Genomic DNA, 16,387 nt, shown 5'->3' on the forward strand with positions numbered 1-16,387 from the left:
ATTTCACTTCTTAAAATTGGCTGTCAATACTAATTATTGTTCCATTTTAATGTTCCTCATTTGTACTTCTACATGGTGGGGGGTAGGGGAGAAGAGGAATAGACCAAGTTCATAATGTAGCACAGCAATAACCACAAATCTTTGAAAATCCAGTGAACTTGAGAGTTTTGCAAATATTTCTAGAAGTAACCAACATAAATGCTGGAGGAAGCTGGCGGGCCAGGCAACACTTATGAAAGGGAATAGAGTCAACAGGAGTGCCATGGTTTTGATTTGTCATGTAAATTATTTTTTATCCTGGATGACCGCCTCAGGAAAACCATCTCAAACACTGGAAGTATTGCATTTATTAATCTGCTCCTGGTTATATACGGTATCTCAGGAGTTCCAGTGAATCTGAGAGCTGGAACATTGACTTCCATGATTGATTTTTTTTTCCTCTCTTGGTTATTTCAATTTAGGCAAGTTTAAATAGTTCAATTGTGGACACTTTTGTTCAAATGTCACTGATATGATATTGTAATGATCATACTTCATACTGCGTTATTATGTCTACACAGGGGTATTATGAGCAAATTCCTCAGTCCAATCTACTTTTTCATCAAATGTTTTTGGATTGGAATCCATCACTTTAACTGTGGTGGTGTAACTGTTCTTGGATGAACAAAACATTCAGAGATGAGTAACAAGGGCAAGAAATGCTTCAAGCTATTTAACTTTCTTCCCCCAGTCAACAATTTAAGGAGTCTGGTCAAGCTGGCAATCTTTCATCTTGCCATCCTCATGCTTGCTGTGCAAGATGGAGTATTGTTTTAATATTATTGTAAATCGCAGGAACATGTGATTGCAATTCCAAAAGTAGTTGAACAAAGTTCATCCAAAAGTTAAGTTGCACTTTAAGAAACCACATCACACGCTGATTATTTTTGACTTGTAAAATTTATTGTAATAACACAGATCCAAGTCAGTTTACTTTGATCTTGCATATTGAAGCAGTGACTGAAGTGGTTAATAATAATTGTTTTCTGTAAGACATCTTTGCTATCATTTCTCACAATTTCTCCTTAAATGCCCATATTGCTCACTAATCCAAGTAGTCATTTAGTACTGTCAATTCCTGGCCTGGTCTTTCTTCCAAGTGTATTATTTGCATTGACCTGGATTTAAAAAGTGAAACTAAATCAAAACACAGTTCAACCCAAAGAATTTAGAAGAATGAAGTGTTAGCTTCTCTCTCAAGGCACTGGAAAAGATTCCTTTGTTTTAACTTCAATCAAAAAATCTAATTCTGCCTCATCCTTCAGAGACTTTAAAAAGGACCTTCTGTTTTTAAAAGTAATTTTGTAAAGTGTTAATTTCGTTTAAGGACTCGTGCATAAAAAGAGCCTGTTTAACCACCCATTACCATCATGAAGAGTTACCCAGAAAGCTACAACAAACTATACAGAGGGATATGCTTAATGTAAAAATGAGAGGGCCCCTTGGAATCCAAGACGCATGATCAGTCAGTCGCTACCAACAGCTTGGCGGCCATTACTTGCAGTGTTTCTTCTCCTTCTTGTCCTTCTTCTCTTTCTTATGCTTCTTCACCTTCTTCTTCGTTCCACACTAAATGGATTTAAAAAGGCATGTCAATTTAAAAACCCGCCCATTTTAAAGTGATCAGTTGTACCAGATCCTCCAGACTCGGATAATGGTTTGAGCTTTCAGCGCTCCTTAAATCTGTAAACTCCTTTCGTCCATATGGACATGGCAACACTGCAACCCTTGTTAAAGTCCCCTCCCAGTTTAGAAGTTACATAACTTCTTAAAACCTTGTCATTAGGCCAGGGGTGTGTCCCTCCTCAGTGGAGCATGGCATTAGGCACTTGTCATGTCATCTTATATGAATGAGTGACTATGAAATCTTCTCACATCACAAACTATTCAGAGCAGCAGCATGGTAGCAGTCCCTTGTGACCCAAAGAGCTGGCATTGACCAATTACACCCATGTGATCAATTACCTGCTAACCTGTGTCTTTGGAATGTGAGGGAAAAGCACAGCATACAGAGGAGACCCACGTGGTCACAGAGAGAACACTGGCACTTTAATAGCATTATACTAACCAGTATACTGCCGTAGTCCAGGATTAGAGTCTGTGTGCCTTTGATGCATGCACTGCTATTGTATATTCAACTAATTCAGATATCCAATATATTACTGTACATTACAGTACCAACCAATAACTGCCTTGTGCTTTCCCTGTTCCACTTTAGCATCCGTATGAGCATTTGAATTGGCAAGGCAGAGGAAGGCGACAAAACAAATGGTATTGGAAGTTCTGAACAGTAGGATTGTTGAATAAGCGTTTTGTTTTCTTTCCCCAGGAATGTCTTTTGCTCAGGATTATCTTGTGCAGAACGTTAGCTCTTCCAGAATCGCAGTACTTTTTCCTCAGAGCATCAAATGACAAGACGAAGACAGGAGTGCAGAAAAATATCTTGCACTTTAGAATGCCCTGCCTCCTCTAGCCCTCTATGGCTGACCTTATTCATTGTGAATCCAGTTAATGGTAGCATTCTGCATTGCTGATAGTCAGAGAATTTATCAAAAAGGAATTTTATAATGTTATGGAGGCAATTAAGACTTGTTAGAAGTTGTTATTGGCTAGCAGTTACTTTACATGAATACCTGCCCAAACCTTCAATGCTGTTGTGTCTCCTTGTCTGAGGGCTGAGTGGAACCAATCATCGGGAATCAATAACATAAACACGAGGAATTCTGCAGATGCTGGAAATTCTAGCAACACACATCAAATTTGCTGGTGAACGCAGCAGGTCAGGCAGCATCTCTAGGAAGAGGTACAGTTGACATTTCGGGCCGAGACCCTTCGTCGGCCTGAAACGTCGACTGTACCTCTTCCTAGAGATGCTGCCTGGCCTGCTGCGTTCACCAGCAACTTTGATATTGGGAATCAATGCTATTTATTAGATGGGAAGCTCCCTGCCAAAGCAGAACTCAGGTTGTGCCCGTAATAATTAGCTCTAATAAGCACAGCCACTCTCCTTCTGCTTGTATGATAACAGATTTCTGATTCCATTCTGCAATAATGTTGGGGACAATGATCTGTGATATATCTCAGTTTGCCAATATTACCACCCAACTTAGTTGTGAGAAGTTAAAGAGCCTCCAAGAGGATATGGGGTCTAAGCAAGAATGGTCAAAACTGTGGCTGAAAATACAACATGGAACAATGTTCTTTCTTCTACCAGAGCGAATGGCCTCAGTTTCTTTATTTTAAAAAATTGAAAAGAGGTGGTGTGCTTTTACATGAGCTGGGTAATCATCATGGAAATAGAAAGGCAAACAGTAGTCAAAACTTTGTTTGAGGTCTGGTATCCAAAGCCAACCAAAGAACGGAGGGAGTGCACAGCTGAACTCCCTGGCAGCTTGGTTGCAAGCTGAAATTAAAACAACTTAGCTTGAGTTAAGGAAAAGTATGAAACGGTGTCCTTGTGACATACAGGAAAGATGATCTCCAGGCACAGAACAAATGCTCTGTGTCAAGCAGGGATAAGAAATTTCTTTACCCGGAGTGTGGCGAACCTTTGAAGTTCTGTCTGTGGAGGCTGTCACTGAGTATATTCAATTTTTATAATCTTTCACTTTAATTCCACTTTTTAAAGTAGTAGAGTGGGCATGAGAAGCTGAATGGCTTAATATAATTTAGCTTGGTTTTTAAAAGGTTTTCAAAGCAAATATGTTCATTATTAAGCAACAAACATCAAAGTTGCTGGTGAATGCAGCAGGCCAGGCAGCATCTCTAGGAAGAGATACAGTCAGTTAGCTCTGACAAAGGGTTTCGGCATGAAACGTCGACTGTACCTCTTCCTAGAGATGCTGCCTGGCCTGCTGCGTTCACCAGCAACTTTGATGTGTGTTACTTGAATTTCCAGCATCTGCAGAATTCCTCGTGTTTGCCTGTTCACTATTAGTTGATGAATCCTTTTGGACAGTATTTAACACCTGAAGCCTAGCAACCATTGCCCACAGCAAAAATAAACCTGGGTCCTTGGCTGATTGCCCAGATAATTGTGTAGGATCAGATTATCTACTCATTAGAAAAATTAAAAATAACATTTGCCTTGGGCACTTAATGGGATTGGCTAACAATGATAATACTGATCTATTGGACAAGGATGGCAACATGCTATCACCTTCAGTAGTAAGCGGAAAAAACCTTGTCTATGTGCTATACTACAGATACACACACATTTAAAGCTCTTGGATAGAAAACAGGATGACAGAAAGAAAAATGGAGGGCTATGGGGAGGGAAGGGTTGAATTGATCTTAAGAACAGGTTAAGTGGTCAGCATGATATCACGGGCTGAAGGGCCTGGGCTGTAAGGAGCTGATAAGCGGGGTTCAGATCTGAGGACTCAATCTTGGTTTGAAACGTTGTTCACTTCAATTATTTGCATGTTTTTTCCCCTCTTTCTCTTGGGCACTGGGTGTTATTTTTTCTTTAATTGGGTTCTTTCAGGTTTCTTGCCTTGTGTACATGTGAGCAAACTAATCTCAAGGTTGTACAACTGTACATTCTTTGATAATAAATGTACTTTGAATCTTTGGATCTATGCCTCGATGGTTTGTTTGCTGGCAGTACGTGGGTCAAGCCATGAGAGAGATCATGTTTGTTAGGCACTGGGTCCCAATAAACAACTTCTGTCCAAGGAGTAAATTATGGTTAAAGATTAGAGTAGTACATGGTGGTCTTATTTGTGAAACAGAATGGGACCACAATTGTACTTCACCCAAAATAGGAAAATTGTATTTTTAAATTATTGTAAGATGCAGGGGTTTCAAACCTGGGGGCCACTGGCCCCTTCCTTAATGGTATTGGTCCATGCCATTAAAAATGCTTGGGAATCCCTTTCATAAGGGGAAAAGTAAATGAAACTACAATGCCATCAGGTGTCAGTCTGAAGGCCTGGCAATAGAACTTTAATTCTCATGTCACAAGTGGATGGTGAGAGCCAAAAGGGCAACCTCCCATAAACTTTTAGCCAGAGAGAAGGAAATCTGTGGAACGCTCTGCAACGGACTGCGGTTGAGGCCAAGTCTGTGCATACATTTAAGGCAAAAGTTGATAGTTTGCTGCTCGGTCGGGGCATTAAAGGACATGGCGAGAAGGCAGGGGTATGGGGTTGAGTGGGATCCAGGATAAACCATGATGGAATGGCAGAGCAGACTCGATGGGCCGAATGGCCTAACTCCGCTCCTATGTCTGATGGTCTTTTCCCATTTGAATCCTACCTTTTCTTGCCCCTCATTCTCCGAAGAGCTGGAGCTGGAAGTGGAACTCGAGCTGGAGCTACCACTCTGTAAAAAAAGAGTTCAGTTCAAAAATGCATCAAAGCTGTTCCTTAGCCTAACCAAACACTCATTTAAACAAATGTCTGATACCAACAGAAAGACAAGAGTCTGCAAATAATGTAATCTGGAGCAACAATATAGACTGCTGGAAGAACTCAGTGGGTCAGGCAGCATCTGTAAAGGGAAATGAATAGTTGTCACTTTGGGTCAAGACCCTTCATTTGAACTGGACTGACACACCCCAAACTCTTTACTGTCCATCTCAAGTTCCTACCAAAAAAAACCTGATTTAACCAAATTCAGTGACATCAACAGACTGGTGTAGGGAATACTGTACAGGTGATTAAATTAAATACATTCCAAAGATAATGGGAACAAGATTGAAGGGGAGGGGGCGTGGAAAGAGAAACTGTTTAAAAAAGAACAGATTTAATCACAACACTGGTTATAGAAGCACACTGTGCTTTTAAATCCCCCTTCCCCCACCCCTCCGAATAGGGATGAGAATAGAGAATTCTCAGAAGATCTCATCACCTTGTCATGGTGGGGAGGCTTGAGATCCTCCAGGGATGCTGTCTGGAGCTTAGCTCTTGCTAGGGTCACTGATGGGGGTAAGGTCAAGGGGGAGGGGGAGAGGTTCCAGACACTGCACTGTTGAGGTGGTTGGATTGCTGTGAGTGGAAGATGATGACAATGCAACACAGCGAAGTTGGCTGATGTTTTGTATTCCACATCACTGGACCCATGCATCAGCCTTTACGCAAAGTCACACACAGGAGTTCTCCATTGAAGAAACCTGCCCCAAACTCCTTAGGAGAACATCATACTCTGCTTGGATGATCACACTACTACTGCCAAAGTTAAGAGTAGGGAGTGTGATTTCACAAATAACAACACTACAAACCCTCTCGCACCTTTCACCCTGAGTGGCAGACAATCTGCAGATCAAAACAGTAATGGATCAAAACAATCCCCAGAGGATTGTATTAGACACTCTTACCTTTTTATCACATTTCACTTTATCACCCTTTTTTGCTGCACAAGCCTTCTTGTCCTTGTCAAAATCTGTTGGAAAAGAAATGTTTTAGAATTGGGCTGAGCCAGTTAAGGGTGCAGGTGCCAGGGTAACCAGACCAGTCTGAAACCCAGCACAACTGCTGCAAAGTATCAAGTCCAGTTAACGATACAAATCTAACAAACATTTATAGTGACCATAAGGTTACCAGATTCTCATCGTGACTCCATCTATGTCACTAATACCAAGACACAAGAGATTGCAGATCCTGGAATCTGGGACAAAAACTTCTGCCAGAGGAACTCATCAGTCAAGCAACATCCATGAAGGGAAATGGACAGACAGTATTTTAGATCAGACCGTTCATCTGGACAGAAAGATATCCAGTACAGAGAGGCGAGGAGGGGAGATAGGGTGGGAATGGGAACATGGAGATAAATGTCAATGACACAAGAGATTCTGCAGATGCTCGACATCCAAAAACGGGAGGAACTCAGCAGGTCAGGCAGCACCCATGGAGAGGAAAAAACAGTTGATATTTGGGCCAAGAGTGGAGAGCAATGGATAGGTTTGACTCCCAAGACAAATATGGAGAGATGGAGGGCAGAGAGATGCTGGAAATGGATGTTGACTCTTCCCTCTTCATCCATCGCATGCAGCTTGTGTTCCACCCTTTCCTCTCTGCTTTATAACATTTATCTTCCCTCTATACTCCAGTCCAAGAGTTTTGGTCTGAAATGGCAACTGTCCATTTCCCTCACAGAAGTGGCCTGACTCGGGTTCCTCCAGCAGTTTGTTTCCTGAACCTTCAAGGTAGGAACTCTGCCATGGTTAGCCAGTCTGGCCTGGCCCGTGCTGTGACTGCAGGCCAGTGCAGAGGATTGTAAAGTCTATTCCGAAATTGCTGCTCAGTACCTGGAGGAGTAATAAGGGACATCATCTCCATATTGAAAGTCAACATTGCAGGGGGCGGGGGGGGAAGAAATACTGACTAATTACGATCTTATAAATATTTACAAGGAATCCCTAGCCTCCTATATTCAAATGAGAACAAACTCAGCCCATTCAGTCTTTCCTTGTAACTACTGCCCTCCGTTCTAGGAGACGCATTTTAAATCTCTTCTGTACTCTTAAACACCTCCACATATTTCCTGCAGTATCGCGACCAGAACTACACACAGTACTAAGGTGCAGTCCCATCACTCTGTTTTTCTTTTTTTTTCCCAAAAATACTTTATTCAGAAATATTACAAAATAAAAATAATTACATACAGAAAAAGAAAACCATTCGTTGACTGTGAGTCCTTATTCAATACAGTTATTAACAATAAAATTTTGCGTTGACTCTGTTCATTTACAAATGAAAGATGTTTACAGTAAATCATGCGTTTACTCTCAACTCTTGGTCAAGTGTTAAAACTTATTAACAATCAAAATTTTCAACAATAAAGGCAGGCAATGGCTCTAATACTTTCCCATCACTCTGTTGTACATTTGTAACATGATGTCCCGGTGTCTCAGCTTTGAAGCTGACCATATCAAAAGCCTTTTTCACCACCCTGTGTCACACATTTAGGGAGTGACAGATTTGTATCCCAAAGTCCCTCTGTACATAAACACACCCTGCCATTTACTCCGTCTGCCCTACACTAATTTGTAACTTCCTGCAATTTATTCCGTATGCCCTGCCCTAATTCGTATCTTGAAGTCCCTCTATACATACTCTCCGCCCTTTACTCCATATGCCCTACCCTGATTTGTATCTCAAATCCATTAGCTGACATTTGTCTGACACCTCTCCACACAACTTTATGCCCCACAGCATTTTTAAACCTTGTTATCTACAACTTCACCATTATTATAACATTCATAGGTCAGCAGCATACACAACTAACTGATCACCTAGTTTATAATGTTCATAGGTCAGTGACCTACACAACTAACTAACCACCTAGTTTATAAAATAAGTACGCATACTGTCCTTATTCAACAGAAGTGGTGTACCCACACTTAGTGGCCACTTTAATAGGTACACCTGCTCATTAATGCAAATATCTAATCAGCCAATCACGTGGCAGCAACTCAATGCATAAAGACATGTAGACATGGTCAAGAGGTTCAGTTATAGTTCAGACCAAATGTCAGAACAGGGAAGATATGTGATCTAAGTGATTTTGACTGTGGAATGATTGTTGGTGCCACATTGGGTGGTTTGAGTATCTCAGAAACTAATCGGCTGGGATTTTCATGCACAACAGCCTCTAGAGTTTACAGAGAATGGTGCGTGAAAGAAAATAACCTCCAGTCAGTGGCAGTTGTGTGGGTGAAAATGCCTTGTTAATGAGAGGTCAGAGGAGAATGACCAGACTGGTTGAAGGTGAAAGGAACTCAAATAACCACATGTTACAATAGTGGTGCGCAGAAGACCATCTCTGAACGCACCACATGTCAAACCTTGAAGTGGACGGGCTACCGCAGCAGAAGATCACAGACGTACACTCAGTGGCCACTTTATTAAGTACAGGAGGTAGGTAATAAAATGGCTACTGAGTTTATGTGCGATTCAAGGCTCTGCAGGAGGGAAAGAGCAGACTTGGGGAAGAGACAGAGGTCACTCTCATATGTGGTAATTAGTGATCATTAGAATTTGCTCAAGATACAATCAATAACAATAACCATATCCTCCTCCCTCCCAGTTCATAGATAATGGAACTTGTACTGAAGTAATAACCAAGAAGAAATAATCTTATTCTGGATTTATCACCCCAATCATGTTTTGTGACTCTTACGGTGAAGGTTCCGCAAGACTTGTTTCTGGGTATGTTTCCAGGGTGCCACTCCTTGTATTTATCGTGCTTTGTTCAGCTAGGCGGGTGTGACCAGTTGCAGGTCTTTGGCTTTTGGAAGAGAGAAGGGAGCGACCAGAAACAGCAACAAATGCAAGTCAGTTTGGTTTGGGAGCAGCTGTTAGTAAAATTGAATCACCACCACCCAGTTACAATGAGACACCATTCACCATCTCTACAAAACATTAACCTGATTCCTGTTCATTTAGGGTAGATTTGGCATGAAGCCTCAAATTCCACCTTTATTACCTTTTCGGGTCTTTCTGTTCAACAACTCAGTTCTTCCCCACCCCCCCCCCCGCCCCCAAACCCCCGAACATCCCCAGCTCATCACCTCACATGCTTCATGGATGCCTTCCCTACCACCTCTAGTCCCACTGAGCAAACCCATTGTTTGCCTGAGTCACTCTAACAGCATTCTCTGCTAAATCACCTCCTTCCTCATCAAGACTGCAAGCCCAGTTAGTTTGTCCACAAGCCTCGACCCTTTTTCCATCGAACTGTGTTCCTACAACTCCTGCTGTACCTGTGCTGGTAGATTTCTCCAGATTTCCTTCTGCATTGTTCCACAACCTCAGGACATGGTCCCTGTCAGCCACACAATGACGGAGCAAACTGGTGGAACTGCGTACCTCATGTTAGTCTCATGTGCTCAGTGGGATTGCAATTACCATTTTAGCTATTCCGTTCCAAAGTGACCATCACTCACCAACCTTCACCCACTCAATTCGCATGGCTGACCTACTAACTCATCACAAGGTGGGGCAGCGAATGAGATTGTCCCAATTTGAGCAGGTAACCAGGCTGTTTCCGTCTCTTTACATGCGGTGACAGATCACTTGTGGGTGCCACTGTAGCTTCGCGGTTAGTGCGATGATATTACAGCTTGCGGCAGAGTTCGGAATTCAGTTCCGACACTGCCTGCAAGTCCTCCCCGTGAGACGCGCGGGTCTCCCCTGGGTGCTCCAGTGTCCTTCTACAGTCCAAAGATGTAGCGGTTTGTAGGTTAATTGGTCATTGTAAGTTGCCTTGTGAACAGGCTAGGGTTAAATAGGTGGGTTACTGAGCGATGTGTGGCCTGTTTGCCAGTAAGGGTTTATCTCCAAATAAAAAAAATCTGTTCATTGCTTAGGACACATTTCAACAGAAGACCCTTATAAAATTTGTTAAGAATTATTGTGAACAGGAAACAGCAATGGCACAGCTGGCAGAGCATTACTGCAACCAAAGAGCTGAACTCCAGTGCTTTGGTTTGCAGTCACAATATAGGGCAACAAGAGAGAGCAAGTGCACACTGGCCTCAATAAGCATCTCACCAGCTCAAAACCTGCAGAGCTAGAACCAAAGTGTCATCCTGGGCCAAGCAGGTGGAGATCAGCACTGAATTGTTAGTTACAAACCAGCCAAGAACACAAACCTCTCTGATTATCACACCTCACTCAGGAATGTTAGGCCAGATCTATCTTTCAGCAAAGATCCCGAAGATGGTTCTTCTGTAGCCACAAATTAAGTGCAGCTTTAATTTTATAAACTCTTATTAAAATGAAAGGAACAATTAGGAGCTGAACTAATTGCAGAGTGATACTCTTTGTTTAGAAAGTAAAAAGTTCTGCACAAGCTGGAAATCTTCAACAACACATACAAAATAGTGTAGGAACTCAACAGCATATATGAAGGGGAAAAAAGTCAACATCGACTGTTTATTCCCATTCACTGCTGCTGCCTGACTTGCTGAGTTCCTCCGGAAGTGTGGGAGTGCATGTGCTGTTTAAAAGCCATTTTAAGCATTTTCTACAAGGAGAACTGGAAGGGTCACCGGAGAGAAATATTTCTATAGCGTAGGACAAGGGCCTTGAAGTTTGAAATTCCACAACCTGGGACTAGTAGAGGCAACAGTAGGGTTGCAAGCCGCTTAATATCGCTTGCTAATAAAACATCAAATTAATAACACAATTAACAAAATATATCAAGAGAGAGTTAAGTCAGCAGACATCTATATCATGGAGAGGACAGATTCTAGGGGCAGAATGCCCTTGTCTATTAATAACAAGCCTGAAGGTTTGGAGCTACCAGACTATCAGCAGACAAGATCAAGTTTTGAATCTCACTGATTAGAACCGAGGGTATGGTTGTGTTGAATGCTGACTATAATCAATCAACAGCAGCCTGACGTAAGCATTGCTATGGTCCGAGGTTGAGTGGAGAGCCAGTGAGATTGCATCTGGTGTAGGCCCATTGTGCCGATAGGCAGATTGCAGGAGATCCAGTCCTTTGTTTAGGCGAGAGTTGATTCTGGCCATGACCAAGCACTCAAAGACCTTCATCACAGTAGACCTGAGTGCCACCAGGCAGTAATCTGGATGCTCCAACCCTTCAACCTAGTTTGTAATAGATGGAGGCCATTCAGCCCATTGAGCCTTCCTGTACCTCCTGCTACAACTGGAAACCTGACTTCCTCACTGGGGGACCAGAGTCAGCACAGACTGGAAATAACATCTGCTCCTCACCAACAGTCACACTAGCACAAGGATGTGTGCATAACTCACTGCTCTACTAGTGACTGTGTAGCTCAATCACCATCTACAAATTCACCAGTGACTGTTGCTGGCAGTTTCAGATGGCGATGAGCCGTACTGCAGGTAAATCGGCTGGCTGAGTGGTGTCACAACCACCTTGCGCTCAACGTCAGCAAAGCCATAGGGAAGTTTCAACGTCTAAGAAGCCATCATCAGCCACATTGATGCAATCATGCCAGCAGGTAAAACTCATCAGGAATTTGAGGAGATTTGGTATGTCACCAAAGTTCTACAGATGTACTAGGGAGAGCAGGCTGTGAGACTTCTGAACACTGTTACCACCCAGTACATACTGTTTATGACAGCACCAGTAACAGCAATACTAATGTACATTTAACTATGTCATACAGTATATGCACTTCAGAATATTATCTGTTAATATTAGCCTAATTCTGCTCCTATACCTTATGGACAGTATTATTGTATTTGGGGTACATAATACACCTGTTATATTTTGCACCTTGCTCCCAGAAGTGTGTTATTTTCTTTAGCTGTTATACACATGTACTGCTGAATGTCAGTAAACTTGAAGCTGAAAAGAACCAGGCAGACCATTACCTGGACAGCACAGCAGTCACTCTAAACAGGACTTCAGATTTCATGGTTGACAAGGTAAAACCCTGAAGGAGTTTTGGGAAAACTTTCCTTCAAAAGCCCATGGAGTCTGTGGGAGGCTGGTGTTAGGGAAAAGAAACCAAGAGCAAAGAGTGTGGATCAGGCTCAAAGCAACCTGCTGCTGCCAATAAAGGTGCAGAGAATCGCACTAATTCAATGAGTCCTTCAAAGGAGCTGGCACAGGACGGATGGATCAATGGCCTCATCTTGTGCAGTACCGTCCTAAGTTACTTGCATCCTGCATTCTAACATCTTGTTTACAGATCATGCTTTACCTCCAAGCATGGTGAACAAAAGGGTAATGTTGGAACGCAGCAAGAACATATTGACCACATTTCTATATGGCTAATTCCCTTGTGCCCATCCCGTTACCACCAACATTCAGGCCGTGGTTAAGGGTTATATTTCCTGTCTCCCGTCAAAGAAGTCACAGATAAGAGTGCAGAACACCACCCTCGGGACACTACGCTCGCTCACTCTGTCCCGCTGGAATCCTTCCCCCAGGGTCGGTGCTCCTGGGATCTGTGAACCCGTCCCACCAACAGCCCGGGTGTAAACTCGTCCCAGTCCGACCTCCCGCTGCTCTGCACAGTTTGAACAACAACATACACAGAACCAAGTGCAATGGAAACGCCGGGGGACCCCAGCAGGTCAGGAAGCACCGATGGAGGGGCACAAATACCCAACGTTTCGGGGAGAGACCCTCCGTCCCATCCATACATGCTGCCCAGTGCCCTCAGCACTTCGTGTGCGTGTTACTCAACATTTTCAGCATCTGCAAACTCTCCTGTATCTACCGTGGCGATTGGCTTTAACGCTCCGGGAACAGGCCCCGCTACTTCACGCCACGCCCTGCATGCACAGTCTCTCGCCACGAAACACTCGGTCCTTTCATTCCACTTACCCAAACAGTCCATAGTGGCAGAAAGAGTGAGGGAGTGATCACTCCCCGACCTTTTATAACACCTTCCTCCCACTCGCAGCGTCACCCTCGGGGGCGGTGGCCCGGTGGGTGTAAACCCGACGCACCTTGAGGCCGGCCGGGGCGTGTCTGCCCAGCAACCGGGTCGTGAATTCGTTCACGGTTCTGTTAGAGGACCGCGCATTCTGCAGTTAAACATCAAGTAAATTAAACAAGAGATTAATAAAAGTGTCAGGACTTTGAGTCTGGTTTGCATCGTCTCTCCCGAGCGCCATGACGAGCTGGGCTGGATCCGAGCCATTGCCCTGATGTCCAGCCCGCAATTCCGTATCCTGCAGACACCCGGCTGGAGCAACTCGGCCGGCCGGGATAGCGGGCTGGGGAGGGGTCAGGAGGGGTTGGAGTGAATTGTTTTTGCTTTAGATCAGGCAGTCTCTTCACAAGTGCACTCCTTACAAATGCCTGTAACACACGAAAATGCTGGAGGAACTCAGCAGGCCAGGCAGCAGCTATGGAAAAGAGTACAGTCGACATTTCAGGCCGAGGCCCCTCGGTAGGACTGGTAGGAGGGCGGGAGGGGGAGAACGAAACAGGGTGATAGGTGAAACGGGGGAGGAGTGAAGGGAGATCATACGACATAGGAGCAGAATTAGGCCATTCAGCCCATTAAGTCTACTCTGCCATTCCCAAATGGCTGATTCTGGATCCCACTCAACCCCATACACCTGCTTTCTCGCCATCTCCTTTGATGCCCTGACCGATCAGGAAACGATCAACTTCAGCCTTAAATATACGCATGATCTTGGCCTCCAACGCAGTCTGTGGCAGAGCATTCCACAGATCCACTACTCTCAGGCTAAAAAAATCCTTCCATACCTCTGTTCACCCTTCAATTTTCAGGCTGTGCCCTCTAGTTCTGGATAGCCCCACCATCAGAAGCATCCTCTCCACACCCACCCTATCCATTTCTTTAAACATTCCGTAGGTTTCAATGAGATCCCCACACAATCTTCTAAATTCCAATGAGTACAGGCCCAACGCTTCCAAACACCCGTCAAATGTTAACCCCTTCATTCCCAAAATTACCCTCGTGAACCTCCTGCGGACTCCCTCCAATGACAACACATCCTTCATCCCTTCTGAGATATTGGGCTTAAAACTGTTGACAATACTCCCAAATGCGGTCTTACCAGCTTTATAAAGCCTCAGAATTATCTCTTTGCTTTTAAATTTTATTCCCCTTAAAATAAATGCTAACATTGCATTTGCCTTCTTTACCACAGACTCAACCTGTGAACTAACCTTCTGGGAGTCTTGCACAAGGGCCTCCAAGTCTCTCTGATGTTTGAGTTTTCTCCCCATTCAGATAATACTCTGCACTATTGTTCCTTTTACCAAAATGCATTATCATACGTTTCCCAACACTGTATTCCATCTGCCACCTTTTTGTCCATTCTTCCAATTTGTCTAAGTCCTACTGCAATCGCATTGCTTCCTCAGCACTACCTACCCCTCCCTCTATCCTCGCATAAATCCGCAAAATTGGCTACAAAGTCATCAATTCCATCATCCAAATCATTGACAACAATGTGAAAAAGTAGCGGTCCCTGAGGAACACCACTAGTCACCGGCAGCCAACAGAAAAGGCCCCTTTTCATTCCCACTGGCTGCCTCCTGCCTGTCAGCCATTCCTCTATCCATACCAGCATCTTTCCTGCAATGCCATGGGACTTTATCTTGTTAAGCAGCCTCATGTGCGGCACCTTATCAAACGCCTTCTGAAAATCCAAGTAAATGTCATCCACTGCCTCTCCTTTGTCTTCTAACAGACCTGCCAGGCAAGATTTCCCTTTACAGAAACCTTGCTGACTTTGACATTTTATTTTTAGTCTCCAATCAAGTAAATACTGGTCCCGACACCTCCTCCCTCACTACCATTCAGAGCCCCGAGCAGTCCTTCCAGGTGAGGCAACACTTCACCTGTGAGTCTGCTGGGGTCATCTATTGCATCCGGTGCTCCCGGTGTGGCCTCCTGTATATCAGTAAGACCCGATATAGATTGGGAGACCGCTTCGCTGAGCGCCTACACTCCGTCCTCCAGAAGTAGCAGGATCTCCCAGTGGCCACCCATTTCAATTCCACTTCCCATTCCCAAAATGACCAGTCAGTCCAGGACCTCCTCTACTTTCTCACTGAGGCCACACTCAGGTTGGAGGAGCAATACCTTATATTAGGAATGGTTAGTTTCCAACCCGATGGCATAATCATCGCTTTCTCTAACTTTCCATAATGCCCCTCCTCCTCCTCCTTCACTGTTCCCTATTCCCATCCCCCTCTCTCACCTTGTCTCCTTACCTGCCCGTCATTTCCCTCTGGTACCCTGCTTCCTTTCTTCCATGGCCTTCTGTCCTCTCCTATCGGGCTCCCCCTCCTCCAACCCCCATGTATCTCTTTCACCAATCAACTTCCCAGCTCTCTACTTCCTCCCTTCCCCTCCTGCTTTCATCTATAACCTTGTGTTTCCTCCTCCCCTCCCCACCTTCTAACTCTGACTACTCACCTTTTTTTCTCCAGTCCTGATGGTCTCGGCCCGAATCGTCAACTGGATCGTTTTCCATGGACGCTGCCAGGCCTGCTGAGTTCCTCAGCATTTTGTGTGTGTTACTTGGATTTCCAGTATCTGCAGATTTTCTCTTGTTTGTCAAAAAAAACCTAAATCAAATCAATATTTGGTGTGACCAACTTTTGCCTTTAAAGCTGCTCTTAGGTACACTGTCATGCACTTTTATTAGAAAATCAGCTGCCTTGCTAGATCTTCTGCAGACTCGCTTGCTTCTGTCTCTCCAGGTAATCTCAGACAGCCTCGATTATTTTGAGATCAGGGTCTGTGACGGCCATACCATGCTGCAGAACTTTGTTCTTTTTGCTGAAGATAGTTTGTTATGACCTTGGCCATGTGTTTGGGGTCACTCTCCTGCTGCAGAATGAAGTTGGGACGGATCAGACACCTCCCTGATGGTATTGCCTGATGGAGGAGAACCTGCTTGTACTTCTC

General features: G+C 44.1%; 1 long non-coding RNA gene across 1 annotated transcript; it reads right to left on the minus strand.

The window, feature by feature from the left end:
- Positions 1–920: 920 nt before the first annotated feature.
- LOC140204417 (uncharacterized) lies at positions 921–13,577 on the minus strand. The gene is made up of 4 exons (XR_011887604.1): positions 13,315–13,577; positions 6,359–6,423; positions 5,299–5,364; positions 921–1,608 (listed from the first exon to the last, which is right to left on the minus strand). It is a non-coding gene; the product is annotated as an uncharacterized lncRNA (long non-coding RNA).
- Between the last annotated feature and the right edge of the window lie 2,810 nt (positions 13,578–16,387).

Source organism: Mobula birostris, chromosome 10 (assembly GCF_030028105.1).
Source record: "Mobula birostris isolate sMobBir1 chromosome 10, sMobBir1.hap1, whole genome shotgun sequence".
Lineage (NCBI taxonomy): Eukaryota > Metazoa > Chordata > Chondrichthyes > Myliobatiformes > Myliobatidae > Mobula > Mobula birostris.